This window comes from Carcharodon carcharias, chromosome 9, assembly GCF_017639515.1.
Source record: "Carcharodon carcharias isolate sCarCar2 chromosome 9, sCarCar2.pri, whole genome shotgun sequence".
Lineage (NCBI taxonomy): Eukaryota > Metazoa > Chordata > Chondrichthyes > Lamniformes > Lamnidae > Carcharodon > Carcharodon carcharias.
In genome coordinates this window covers 30952388-30967339 of record NC_054475.1, presented here as the reverse complement: position 1 = coordinate 30967339, position 14952 = coordinate 30952388, and the positions used below count along the sequence as shown (strand labels likewise).

Here is a 14952-nt window from a genome sequence, read left to right as displayed (position 1 = left end):
GTTCTTGTCTGTGTCCCAGATGAAATGAATTTGGGCATTGTTAATCCAATCCTAGTGGATGTGGGCACACAGCAAAACACTGCACATAATTTGTCACTGAATTGACAGTCCAGTCTCATTAGCTAGCTAAAAGGTGGCAACTGTACAAAGTGGACAAAGCTGTAATGGTGCAGGCCGGAATGTTCTTCTGAGATTGGCTTTGAGGCAGATCATCAGGCTAAAAAAGATAAAGGATTGCTCTGCTCTTAGCTGGGTTACAGATGAGCTAAGAGTGCTTGATGCTGAGATTGGATAGCAAAAATGAGATGAGCATTATTCGGAAGCAATGATGCACGTCAATCTTAATAAATCTATAAAATGTAAATTTCCTTTTGTAAAATAAAAAAAAATACACGATAGACAGATCCTGATAAATTCAACGTGAACTCCTTGCAACACTGTTCCTTCCTGTAATGTGAAGTTGACTGTCAGGACATCATCAAAGTTGGTCTGTCAAAATCTCCTATAACCTCAGCATAATAACAGAGTGCAAGATTCCAAACAGAAACCAAGATAACAGAAAGCACATAAACCTATTTCAGTAAGAAACAAATCAAAGATTTTGTGCAAAGAATGTGAAAGTTAGACTGTAGGCTGAATTATATAAGGCAGATTCCCCAAACTCTCTTCTCGTACCTATAAAGTCAGTGGGGAGCCCACCCAGTAGAACATCAGCTGCCCCACAACTCTTCTGGGTCAGGGCGTCCTGCCTCAGAGAGCTGCTGGCTAATCAGAGGAATGGAGATCAAGATTTGGGGCAGCGTTTGGGGGTCCTGCAAGGTGCCAAGCTGACAGGCCCCAGCGAGGGGGGTGAGGAGTATGAGGGGAGTGGGGGAGGGGCTGGGGTTTGAGAAGCCATGTGGGGAAGGCAACCTGGGGGCTGGGTAAAATTTGCTGGGGATGCGGCGGAGGGCTTCCTATGGGCACATGGGCCTCCCATCCACCACCAGCCCCCACAAGGAAACCTGCCGTGCTGGCAACTTTGAGTGGACCTCTCCCACCACTCATTCATTGCCCACTTAAGGGCCTCAACTGACCCACTGGCAGGCAGGCTGTCTGAATCCACCCTCACAGTTGGTATAATTGCAATGGGGGCAAAGATGAGTGAGAATTCAGCATGCAGGCCGCCCGTTGGATTTAACGAGCCCCTTCTTCAAACTGTTGGCAGGTGAATGTTGAATCCAGCCCTGTGATGCAGGACTAGTGTTCAAACTTTGCTTTCAGGGTTTATGTCATGGAGTAAGTGGTTAATATCCTGTCTGAATTTATATGGGAACAAGTCTAGCTTTGTGTATATTTTTATGTTCTTGGTATAAATAAAAAGTTGTGGCAATCTTTACAATATGCTAAGCAACCGAAGATGATCAGCAAGTGCCAATTTGCCTGAACTATTACTATGCTCATTGTTCTCTGTATTCAGACTGTTGAGAGGCTAGTCAAGAAAACTTGCTCCAGGGGTGTAATTGGCATAGTTTTCAGTGTGCAGTTCACACTGAAATTCATGGTGAAGATGGAAGACCAAATGATTTATTGTAAGATTTTGACCTTTGTATTGACTTTATTGTGATCTTCAGGTGAATCAATAACGTGTGACAATTATTTAATCCTGACATGGACACTGAGGGGAGGGAGCAGACTAGAGAAAAGAGAAGTGACCTAGGATGCTCCTAGAAACTGGATCAAAAGATATGGCTAGAATGAGACAAGACCTCTCTCATTAATTATTACAGGATTCGAGTATATTTTTGAGAAGCTTTGTGCAAGAACTGTGCTGCTCAGTACATTCTTTGACTTGTTAATATTACCACGAATTAAGGCTGCCAACCTTCATGGATTGTCTTGGAGTCTCCAGGCATTAAAGATTAATCTCGCACACACTGTTTTAAGTAACTAGGGAGATTTTCTGATAATCTGCCAACTGCACTCCAAGAGGGAGCCGTTAAGACCATTTTGTGTGGAGATCATTTTGAAAGTGATGATGGCCATACTCAGTATTTGTTGCCATAGGGCTGGGGAGCTTTTCCAGTTCTCTTTCCTTCCTCTCTACTTTGGAAATTAGTTGGCCTTGTTGGCTCAGCCAAGTCAAATGTTTAATTAACAAGAAAATTAACATTGACCTCTCCTCAAACCGACCACTGGCCACCATTTTACTTGCTGCTGCAATGTAGGAAATATACCAGACAAATAGCACACAGCAAAGTCCCACAAACAGCAATGTGACAATGATCAGATAATGAGGGATACCATTAGTCATATTAGTTAAGAGGCAAATATTGGCCAGGCCACCAGGGATAACCTCCCCTGCTCATTTTCAAAATAGCGTCATGGGTCTATAACATTTATCTAAGAGGGCAGACAGGGCTCAGTTTAACATCTTCTTCAAAAGATGGAACCTGACTGTCTCTCGGTACTGCACTGGAGTATGAGCCTCGATTATGCACTCAATGGGAACAAAAGCAGAATAATCAAATCACTCTTTTTATGATTAGCCCTGAACTGACATGCACCCGGAAGTGACTGATCACTGGCTGCAAGAAGCCACTGGATCACCCAATCAGAATTGGTAACCCTACTGTTGCTGATGGCGAACAAGAGGGGCAGAGGCAATTCAGTATTCCAGACTCAAAGATGAAAGTTGGGGTGTAGAGGTGATGAAGATTGCAGAGGTAGGGAGGCTTGAAACAAAGAACGAGTTTGTCACTTTCGTTCTGCTGGCCACAGAGTAGTACTGGAGTAGCCTGGAGCTGAACAGCTGCTAGTTAACTTGCAAAATGAAAGGTGAATGAAGTGAAAAGGCATTAAATATATGTTTTTGCAGATAATTATGGTAATCATTGAAAAAAAGCATGCTGATGCGCAATTTATTCGTTTTTTAGTAACATCAGAAGTATTTATGTAATCCATGCAGAAAATTTGTTGCCAATGTTATCCTGGTACCAAAAATATTTAAGCAAATGCCAGCTCATTATTTCTACAGATTGTTAAGCTTAGAAACTTTCATGAAACAATCATTTCTATTGCCCCTTCATAGTAATTCAATTGCTGTATTCAGAATTCCATTATAAAAAGCTGCAAAATTAAATTTCATGCAATTATAAAAGTATTGTATCATAAATAAATCACTTTTTTTATTCTTTAGTACAATGGGCACGATTTTCAAAGTGGGGTCAAGAACCTAACGCCTGGATATTATCTTCGTATTCTCCTTTTAAAGTGCACATCAGATTTGCAAAAAAAAATCCATCAGATGAATATCTTTTGTGTGTTTTGATGCATAAAGAGGCTGCTTTTTATCTTTAAAAGAATCACTGAAAATCAAGCAGATCCGGCCTACGAACTGCCTTTCAAATCATTTGTAATTCCACATGACTATTTGCAGAATATATTATACCTTGAAATATGTCCCCAGTGTCCGTGTGGCCTGCATTAATCCACAATGCAAAATCGAACTTACTGAAAGGCTGTAGACAAAAGTAGGATTCTGATAATTGGGCTACAATTCTTATTAGTACTGCTCCTCACTATGTAACACAGAAACACAGATGAAGAATAGCTTTTGTTGTTTTAAGTGTAGGTTCTGATTGAAATGGGTTGTGTACAGAATACATTACTGGAGAATGTTACTGAATATCCCGACATTGAGTTGAAAACTGCTTTTTAGAAAAAGATTTACCATGAAGGAAAATTTGCTTCCTCTATTTGTTTAAAGCAAACACAATAATAAAGTTAAAAGCAATACTTTTTTGTGTGTGTGTGTTTGGTATGTGTTACAAACTAAAACGCTGAGGCGAAAAATTTCATTCACATAGCACCTCTAACAGCACTACAAAGACTACGTTGATTCCCCGGAGCCAGATAGTGCTACGGGCCATGACCTACTTGTCACATGTGGCTTTGTTCTTTGATATATATTGCTCAGGCTGTGGTGTCCCATGGCATTTCCTGCCCCTGGGAAATCAACATAGTCTGCACAGCGCCACTTGAAGCAGAGCTATGTGAACAATGACATTCTGTGCTTAACTGTGAACGTAGCTTTAAAAATCAGTTAATGCCCTGCTGAAATTTGGAACCACGTAGAATATCCTGCACATAAACAGGCCATTTAGCCCAACTTGTCTATGTCATTATTTATACTCCACACAAGTTCCAAGGATCAGAGTTCCTAGTTTGGCAAAGACGTTGGATTATAATGCACAACTTTCCACTTGAAAATTTTGGGTCACAAAGAACACCCTGACTGTAATTGATCCTTGGAATATCCGTTTCAGTATGGTTATTGGATCTGAAAGCACATTTACATTACAGGGATGCTTTCAAAATGAACGTGGCCTCAAACATTGCAAAGTCAATGGACAAGCAGACAAATTCCTTATGACTCTACATAAGCATTTTCTTTCGGTTTCATTTCATTCTTGTTAACTTTGTTCACCTTGTTCATTTACAATCTGAAAGTATTGGCATTTTGCTGAGACAGATCTCCCTGTGTGCTGTTGTCCTCTATGCTTTACCTGTTCATCTGTTAACCTCGGCATTGATTGTTGGTAGCCTATGTTCCTGCAGAGGCCAAACCAGACAAGCCGAGCCTGTCCTTGCAGCACTTCCAAGAGCTGGAACCATGCACATGGCGTGGCTCATGGTAAGGCAGAAATTTTAAAATAGGGATTTTGCTAAGCGGTATTATCAGAAACTAACATTTTAAAAAGATTCCATTATCCTGGAGCACTGAGAAGATAAATATTCAGAATAATGGAGCAGATGGTGAGAGCTGGGATGACTGAGAGTTGAATTCTGAGAATAAAAGAGCATTGAGGATGCAAAGAATTAAATATTAAGTGAGGGTCTTAAAACGTGGAAGGGGAAGGGCCCTAGAATCCAAAAGCACTTGGGCAGGGGTGGGATGTTATTGGAGCATTGGTGGAGAATATTTTGGCAGAATTGGGTGTTTTTTGAGATCTGGCAGTACTTAAGGGCCGTGTGTAGATGTGCAGCAGGTGCCATGCCAAGGAAGGGACTCCAAGAGAATGGGACCCAAAAATGATCTTTCACACCACAAGGGTTGCCCTCCCACTGTGTTTCTGCTCATAAGCATCCTTCCTCAATTTGTCTACAAGCAATGTTACATTCTCAAGTGCTGCCTCTCATCCTTTTCCCATCACTTTTCACAAAATCATTTCTTTGTATTCTTACTTTGAAGCTCTTAATGGTACATTTTCTGCTTCCAAGAGTGAATGCAGAAAAAATATTCACCTCCTGCTCCCTATGCTACATCCATTAAAATAAATGGACAAAATCACAGGCTAGAGGCTTGCCACATCTCGATATGCAACTCTGGCATATGCCTTACTTGTAAGAGTGGAAAATATATCTTTTATTGCATTACACTGTATTAGTAATTTTGTAGACTTAAACAATCTTTAAAAATTATAAACTTCCACAACAAAACTCATAAAGGTTTTTCCCCCCAACCTATATATAGGGCAGGGTTTTCCCGTCGGTGAGCAGCAGGCGGAACTCCCTATGTCACCGCGCCCCATTTAAATTTTCAAGTAGGCGGGGGCTCAGCAAAATCAGCTGTGCATCCACCGACCTGTCAATGGCCAATTGAGACCATTGGCAGAGTCATTAAACTAATTGATCGACCTGGCCTTCCAACCTTAAGGTTGGCGGGCAGGTCAGGAGCCCTGGCGGGCATTAGAAAAAGCATAAAACCTCATCCACAGGCAGGATGAGGTTTCATGTAGGTTTTTAAAAATTTAATTAAAGTGTCTTCAAAAGTTATGGATATGACCCAAATCATGTGACAGTATCACATGAGGGGACATGTCAGGGAATATTTTTTTCTATTTTAATACTTTTGACAGTGGAGCCTCAGGGAGATAAGCGCGCATGCACGAAAGAGCACACTCTCAGGTTTAGGGATACCCCCCCACCAGGGAGCACATAGCTCTTCTGTGCGGACGTCACACTGGGCAGGCCTTAATTGGCCCGCCCACATAAAATGGCGGCACGCCCCCAATCGGGGGCATCGATCAGAGGCGCGCCTCCGCACACCCACACTTCAACTTCCCCCCCGTTGGGGGGGGGGGGGGGGGGAATCCTGCCCATAAAAATAGTTTCCTCAAGCCTTAAAAATAGTTCAAAAGAAATAATTTGTTAATTATATTTTCTACAGAAATAAAGAAGCATGGTGACAAATAAATTAATTAGTTCTCAAAAAGGTTTTACTTTCTAACTGTAAACAAAAAAAATCACAATGACAGGCACTATCTGTGAGGAGTTCATAAGGCCAAATATAACGGTTAAACTTTGAAATAAACTTGCCTGAAATAAAGCTTTGAAATTTCAATCTGTGTTGTGTTTGAAACGAGTTTGGGAAAAAAGCAAAGAAACTAAACTACTGGCAAGATGAGGGAATCAACTCGTGTTCATATACAGAATGTAAATTCTACAAGCAAAATGATACAATTTTAAACGGAATGCAAGTTTGTGCACCTATCTTTGAAGGTGGCAGGCTCGGTTTATAAATCATTAAAAAGGCATATGGGGTCCTGGACATTATGTTAAACCTGTATAAACACTTGTTCAGCCCCAGTTGGAGTGCTGGGTGGAATGTGTCTGGCCTGGAGTGGTGGGCTCGGAGGTGGGGGTCCAAGGTTCAGAATATTTACAGCTGAACTGTACAGACCATGGAAATCCCAAGTTTCATCCTCAGTTTTTGCTGACAGAACTGATCTTGCTAAGTTTCTGGCTCATGCCTATTCCTCATTTTCCAACATAGGAAAATGTGAGCGACAACTTGGGCAAAGCAGGGCCCCACAAACAGCACTTGAGATAAATGACACAATTAATGTATTTCAACGAAACTAGTTGAGAGATAAATGTTGATGTGAGCGCAGGGGAACTTAAGATGCTTCTCTTTCAATAGGACCCTTGATGGCCACCTAATTAAGGTGGTTAGAACATTAGTTAAATATCTCCACTGAAGGATGCCATCTCCAACAATGCAGGACTCTCTCAATACTGCAATAATAACCAACTAGAGCTTGCTGAAAATACAACAGCATATGAAAGACACACCCTGTTATTCATGCAGAAATCAGCCAGCAACCTGTATTGAAGAGAAGCCCCATCAATTGTGATTCATCAGAAATTGCTGCCAGTTTGTGCTGCTCTACCATTAGCTTTGCCTTACTCTTATGATTTATAAAACTCTTATAAAACGACTTCATTTGCACATGAATTTCACGGTGGAAAATTAAGTCTAGTAATTACAGCGTAAATAACTTTTTAACTATGTGATAATTGTTAATGACTTCCAATCAATTTCTCTTACTCAGAATGTGAACAATTATACATATGGAATCTCATTTCTGCTAGCTGTGAATTGTTTAATGAGATTTAAATATGCCAAATTTTATTGATTTTTTAATTTTTTCTAACTTTTGCTTTCTGTCTCCTTTTTCACTCATGCTTAATCAAATTTTCTCTCTCTTTATTTCTTTCACTGTACCTGATTTGACATTCACCTTCCTTCTCAGACTTTCCTCTTTTTATTTCTCAACCCTTTCTCAACGGTTAAGATGATACACTGTCCCACGGTTTACCAAGGTTCCTGTTACCTTTGTGCACTCATCAGTTTTTTGCGAGAAAAGCATACTTAAAACACCGTGCAAGCTCAAATATGTCACACTGCAAGATGCCACAGCAAAATCCAGCCTGTATACATTTTTAAATCAGGAAATGGGGCCTGAATTTGTGATCTTTTGTATTCAAAGCAAGAGTGTCGGTAATTGAGCTAATCTGACATTAAATGTAAAAATAAAGATAGAGATTTAGAACGTATTAATCTGAAGGACGGAGTGCAGCTGTCTAACTGAGTGAAGACTTGGAGTTTGGTGAGAGGGGAGTTATAAGTGTTAATTTTGTTCTTTAATTTTGCTCTTAAAATCTAATCTATTCTGTAATTAGCAGTAACGGGAAAGTATAGTGTAAGCAGGCTGGGTTCTTTCTTTCTTGCAGTTTAGACAGGGTAAACTCACTCTCAGCTTTAGAAGCTGAGTGGTTAATTAGTTAACTGGTTGAATCTGGTTACTGTAGCCCCCAGTTCAGTTTACTATAAATTCAGGGTTCTTTAGTGCAACTGACTAACTGAGTGCAGACTTGGAGTTTGAAGAGTCAGGAGTTGGAAGGAGGAGTTGTTGGTTTCCTCTTTCTATCTTTCTCACCCCATAGAAATTGGTTCTTGCACTGCTGCAGGGAAAGGAGCGAACTGTTTGGTGAGTATCTGGTAAGTTGGTAAGCTCTGTTCTATCCCTAAGGTTTAAAATAGTACACAATTTGGTGGTAAAGTTAATAAAATATATAAGAAAGCAACATAAATAAGTGATTAATATAATTAAGTAATTATTTAAAACACATTAATGGAGGCAGGACAGGTGATGTGTCAAGGCTGCAGCATGTGGAAGCTCCTGGATAACACTGTGATCCAGGGTAAACGGGTCTGCATTAAGTGTTTACAGTTTGAGGAGCTTCGGCCCAGAGTCATTGAGCTGGAGGCTGAGCTGCAGACACTGACACATCAGGGAGCGGGAAAGTTATCTGGATGCTTTATACAGGGAGGCAGTCACACCACTTAGGATAGGGTCTTCTGATTTGGTCAGTGGCCAGGGGCAGGAGGGCGTGACTGTGAGTGAGGCAGGTAAAGGGAACCAGAGGGCAGGATATTTTTTTTTAATATATTTTTCTTTTCCCACCTATTTCCATTATTTTTAAATGTATTCCCATCCATTGTTTTATCTCCACCTTTTAACCTATTTCGTTCCCTTCCCTCCACCCTCACTAGGGCTATCTGTCACTTGCTCATCCTGCTTTCTACCCTTAACGTCACTGTTAGCACATTTCTTAGATAATATCACCATCATCAACACCCCTTGTCCTTTTGTCTATGACATCTTTGGCAATCTCTTCTTTGCCTCCACCTATCACTGGCCCTCTATCCAGCTCTACCTGTCCCATCCCCCTCAACCAGCTTATTTCACCTCATTTCTATTTTTCCTCAGTTCTAAGGAAGAGTCATGCTGACTCGAAACGTTAACTTTTTCCTCTCCGCAGATGCCGTCAGACCTGCTGAGTTTTTCCAGCTATTTTTATTTTTGTTTCAGAGGGCAGAAGTGCAGGAGTGTAAGCCTCTGCAATTGTCCAACAAGTTTCAGGTTCTCTCAGCTGGTTTGGATGAGATTTGGGGCCACAGGCTGGATGAACAAACTGACCATGACACTGTGGTACAAGAAGCCATCCAAGTCAGGGGAGCAAAAAGGAATGTAGGGGTAGTAGGGCACAGAATTGTAAGGGGGATTGACACTGTTCTCTGTAGCAAAGAGCGAGAGTCCAGATGAGTGAGTTGCCTGCCTGGTGCCAGGGTTTGGGTCATCCGCTTCAGGGCTGGAGAGGAACTTGCAATGAGAAGGGGAGGACCCAGTAGTCGTGGTCCATATAGGTACCAACGACATAGGCGGCATGAGAAAGGAGGCTCTGCATAGTCAGTATGATGAGCTAGGCACCAAATTAAGAAGCAGAACCTCCAAAGGTAGTAATTTCTGGATTATTACCTGAGCCACTTGCAAATTAGCATAGGACAAATAAGATTAGAGAAATGAATGTGTGGCTCAAAGACTGGTGTAAGAGAAGTGGGTTCTGGTTTGTGGGCCACTGGCACCAACATTGGGGAAAGTGGGATCTGTACGGTTGAGACAGTCTACACTTAAACGTGCTGGGGCTGGTGTCCTCACAAGCCACCTAACCAGAAAAGCAGAAAGGGTTTTAAACTGAACACTGGGGACAAGGGATCAAATTTGGGAAGATGTAGTAAATCAAAGAGTAGAGACAAGGCAAGAGAGGCAGGTATTGATATGGGAAATAGAAAACAGACTGTGACAGGAAGGGAAAGAGTACAAACCTTAGAGTAAATCAGTAGAAAAGGCTAGACGCTACAAAAATAATAGCAGGACAAAACTAAAGGCTCTGTATCTAAGCACATGTAGCATTCAAAATGAAATAGATGAATTGATAGTGCAAATAGAAATAATTAAGTAAGACCTGATAGCCATTACAGAGATATAGCTACAGGATGACATAGATTGGGACCTGAATATTGAAGGGTATGTAACATTTAGGAAGGATAGGAAGCTAGGAAAAGGTGGACGGGTGGCTCTGTTAATTAATGATGGCATTAGCACATTAGCGAGGGGAGACCTAAGTTCAGGAAACCAGGATGTAGAAACGGTTTGGGTTGAGATGAAGAATGATAAGGGCAAGAAGTCACTTGTGGGAGTGGTGTACAGGCCCCCTAATTGTAACTACATGGCAGGGCAGTGTATAAAAGAAGAGATAATGGGAGCTTGCCAGAAAGATACAGCAAAAATCACGGGGGATTTAAATCTATATATAGACTAGATAAATCAGGTGGGCAAAGGTAGCAGAGATGAGGAGTTCATAGAATGTTTTTGGGATAGTTTGTTGGAACAGCACGTTCTGGAACCAACCAAAGAGCAAGGCTATACTAGACCTCGTAGAGAGCAATGAGATAGGATTAAGTGATAATCTCCTAGTGAAGGCACCCCCAGATAGCAGCAATCATAATAAGATTGAATTTTACATTCATTTTGGGGGAGAAACCAGTGCGGTCAAGACCAGTATTTTAATCTTAAAAAAGGGCAATTATGATGGCATAAAAGCAGAGCTAGCTAAAGTATACTGGCAAATGAGGTTAAGGGATAGGTCACTAGAGGTTCAGTGGCAGACATTTAAATGGATATTTCAGAATACTCAGAATAGATACATTCCAATGAGAAAGAAAAATTCCAAGCGGAGGACCCACCATCTGTTAAAGAGAGTATCAAACTTAAAGAAAAAGCTTAAAATTACACAAGGATGGTTGGCAGGTCAGAAGATTGGAAGGAATATAAAGAACAGGAAAGAATGACAAAAGGATTAATAAGGAGGGAAGAAATAAGAGTATGAGGGAAAGCTTACTTGTAATATAAAGATGGTTGGTAACAGTTTCTATAGATACTTAAATAAGAAAAGAGTTAACAAAGTGAGCTTTGGTCCTAAAGAGTGCATCTGGGAAATTGATCATGTAAAGTAGGGAGATAGCAGATGAATTAAACAAGTATTTCGCTTCGGTTTTCACTGCAGAGGACACAAGTAAAAACATCCCGCAAATAGCTGTATATTGGGAAATGGGAGGGAGGAAACCAGGAAAATTACAATCACCAGGGAAGTGGTATTGAGCAAATTGTTGGGTCTGCAGGCTGACAAATCCCCAGGCCCGGATAGATTTCACCCTAAGGTCTTGAAAGAAGTAACTGGTGAGATAGTTGATGCACTGGTTTAATTTTCCAAAATTTCCTAGACTCGGGGAAGCTTCCATTAGATTGGAAAATAGCAAATATAACCTTTTTATTCAAAAAGGGAGGGAGGTATAAAGCAGGAAACTATAGGCCAGTTAGCCTAAAATCTATCATAGGAAAAATGTTAGAAGCTATTATTAAAACAGTTATAGCAGGGCACTTAGAAAAATTCAAGGCAATCAGGCAGAGTCAACATGGTTTTGTAAAAAGGAAAATCATGTTTAACCAATTTATTGGGGTTCTTTGAAGGAGTTACATGGGCTGTGGATAAAGGGGAACCAGTGGATGTACTGGACTTAGATTTCCAGAAGGCTTTTGATAAAGTGCACATCAAAGATTACTGCAGAAAATAAAAGCTCATGGTGTAGGGGTTAACATATTGGCATGGAGAGAAGATTGGCTGGCTAACAGGAAGCAGCAAGTGATTTGGGTAAAGGCACCGAAGGAATGGTTGCTAAATTTGCTGATAACACAAAGATAGGTAGGAAAGTATATTGTGAAGAGGATGTAAGGAGGCTACAAAGTGACATAGATAGGTTAAGTGATTGGAAAAAGGTCTGGCAAATGGAGTATAATATGTACAAATGTGAAATTGTTCAATTTGGCAAGAAGAATAAAAAAAAAAGCTTATTATCTAAATGGTGAGAGATTGCAGAGCTCTGAGATTCAGAGGGATCTGGGTGTCCTCGTGTATGAATCACAAAAGGTTAGTATGCAGGTACAGCAGGTAATTAGGAAAGCTAATGGAATGTTATTATTTATTTTGAGGGAAATTGATTACAAAAGTATGGAGATTATGCTTCAGGGCGTTGATGAAATCACATCTGGAGTATTGTGTACAGTACTGGTCTCCTTATTTAAAGAAAGATGTAAATCTGTTAGAAGCAGTTCAGGGAAGGTTTACTAGGCTAATACTAGGAATGGACGGGTTGTCTTATGAGGAAAGGCTGGAAAGGTTAGGCTTGTACCCACTGGAGTTTAGAAGAGTAAGAGGTGATTCAATTAAAACCTTTAAGATCTGGCGGAGTCTTGACAGGGAGGTTGTGGAGAGGATGTTTCCTCTTCTGGGAGAAACTAGAACTAGCGGTCACTGTTTAAAATAGCAGCTCGCTCATTTAAGACAGATGAGGAGTATTTTTTTCTCTTAGAAGGTTGTGAATCTTTGGAATTCTTTGTCTCAAAAGGCAGTGGAAATAGAGTCTGAATATTTTTAAGACAGAGCTAGATAGATCCTTGATTTACAAGGGGGGTGAAAGGTTATTGGGGATGGGAAGGAATGTGGGGTTGAGGTTATATTCAGATCAGCTATGATCTTATTGAACTGCGGAGCAGGCTTGAGGGGTCGAGTGGCTTACTCCTGCTCCTAATTCGTATGTTCGTACGACTCAGTAAAGTGGAAAGTCTTCCTACCTCTATGCATTTTTGGCCAACATTGCTCAATATTTTTATGCCAACAACACTGGCATCAGTTTCAAATTCCTCAAATGTGTAAAAGGTGTATTTCTAACAAAATACCGAATCTCAAAAACAATACAGCCCAATGCATCAGAGCACCAATCTGAATCTCAGCTGACTATTACAGACAGGGTCGGGAGAGAACTGAAACCCTTGGACCCTTTCCCATACTGTCCATATTCAGTGTGATTTTGGAAAGGAAGGTGTGTGCCTTTCCTAGCATGTGCGGTCAATTTAAATAACAGCAGCACGTTATCGTGGGTTTAAATAAAGAGGATTATTTATTCAAGCATTCACCCCAAAAGTCTAAACACCATGTAACTCATGCACACACACAAACACAAACACACAGCTCAAGAGAGTAGTGCACTTTTACATTTTGTAAACAAAATAATAGTTCATAGTTCACGTGTTTGGCTGGTCATTGGGAGAACAGTTGTTGCAGGCCCATTGAAGGTGGCATTTTCACTCTGAAGGGATAATTTAGGTGGTTTCAGTAACTGTACTCATATATCAGAGATTATTGTAGGATTCACCCAAAGAACTGGATGTTCAACAGCACACAAAGTTAGTCACTTGTGGTTTCTCCTTACCAGGAGATCAGGTTTCTTTACAGGCACACTTGGAATAGGAATCAGGCTGGGAACTTTTTAAAATGTAACATCCTCCAGAGTTTTTAAAAAGGCATGGAACTTATTGTTGCTGCTGATGATATCTGTAGATAGTTTCAGTGACATGATCAACTGCCCCTGTCCACAGAATGGATTGATTGATACACAATGGGAGAATGAGTGATAACCCATCAACTTATTAAGTACAATTAATTCACTGGAAGACCTTATTTGATATTCCATCCTCATGGCGTGTCGTCTGGCAGTCATTGTTTGTTAGATTTCTTCCATTGAGCAGGTAAAGAGCACCTCAGAACACCATTTGCATTTGAGAATTTTACAAAGACACTTTCTGACATGAGTTAATCCTTTATCTATGCAGAAATTGCAAAAGCCACCTAAACCTTGGCAGCCATCTCATCCACCTTATTACTGTCCATTTTTAAATGAAAGTATGTGCTGAATGTAGTCCATGCTTAAAATTATGAATAGGATATACCTTTACTAGGCATAACAGTAACTTCAACAGTGTAGTACAGTACTTCAATGAATATAAACTGTAGTTCAAAGCAAAAACTGGCTGATGGTTTTAGAAAAGAATGCAATGCTATAAAAACTATTGCGTTTTCATGTTTTACAATTAAATTGAAAAATAAAATTAGATCTGTGATTTTACTGAGTCTGCAAATATTTTCAAGTTTACTATTAATACAAAATAGTTAATCAATAAGTTCCAATCAGTTCAGATTTGTAGCATTGGCCTGTGTAATTCTTCATTATCAAACAGATTCATCCATTAGAACTGGTAAAATATTGCCAACAGATGTGAAAGCTTTGAAGGGAATGTAATCTTGGGTAAATCAAAGGGTGAAATCGTCCCAGATTTGCACTAAGTATGGTAGTGGGCGGGTAAAATGACGTTTTATCAGCAGGCCTCGTCCTAATCCCACCACATTAATTATGCATTCCCAGGAAACATGTCATTTCGATTTTGGGCGGGCTCTCATTTGCACACCTGCCATCACCTCACCGCTTCATCACGCTGGGTGCTATCGTTAAAGCCCAACTGCACACACACATCTCAGTACTTCCAGGCCACGACTACTTCAGGGAAGATGTCCACAAAAGTCAAGAAGACTGCAGCCCCCAGGTTTAGCAATGCACCACTGGAATGCTTTACGGATGCTGTGGAGGCCCGCCACGATGTCTTCTACCCCCGCTTTAGCCACAGGATGGGCAGCGGCATTAACAACCAGCCTTGGGTGGTGGTAGCAGCAGTGGTCAGCACGAATGCCTTGCAAAAGAGGACATCCACCCAGTGCCACTACAGGATGAATGGTCTCATCCCTTCCACCAAGGTAGCTCACTCTTCTCATCACTCTCACAAATCCATCACACATCCACAGGGATCTCACACCTCAAGGGACAACACCACT

The 14952-nt window shown here is 40.8% G+C and overlaps 1 protein-coding gene across 6 annotated transcripts in view; it reads right to left on the bottom strand.

Annotated features, from left to right (window-relative positions):
• The window catches only part of LOC121281836 (chemokine-like protein TAFA-5), a 352162-nt gene that overhangs the window by 168908 nt on the left and 168302 nt on the right, over positions 1-14952 (bottom strand). The gene's annotated exons all lie outside the window — the stretch shown is intronic.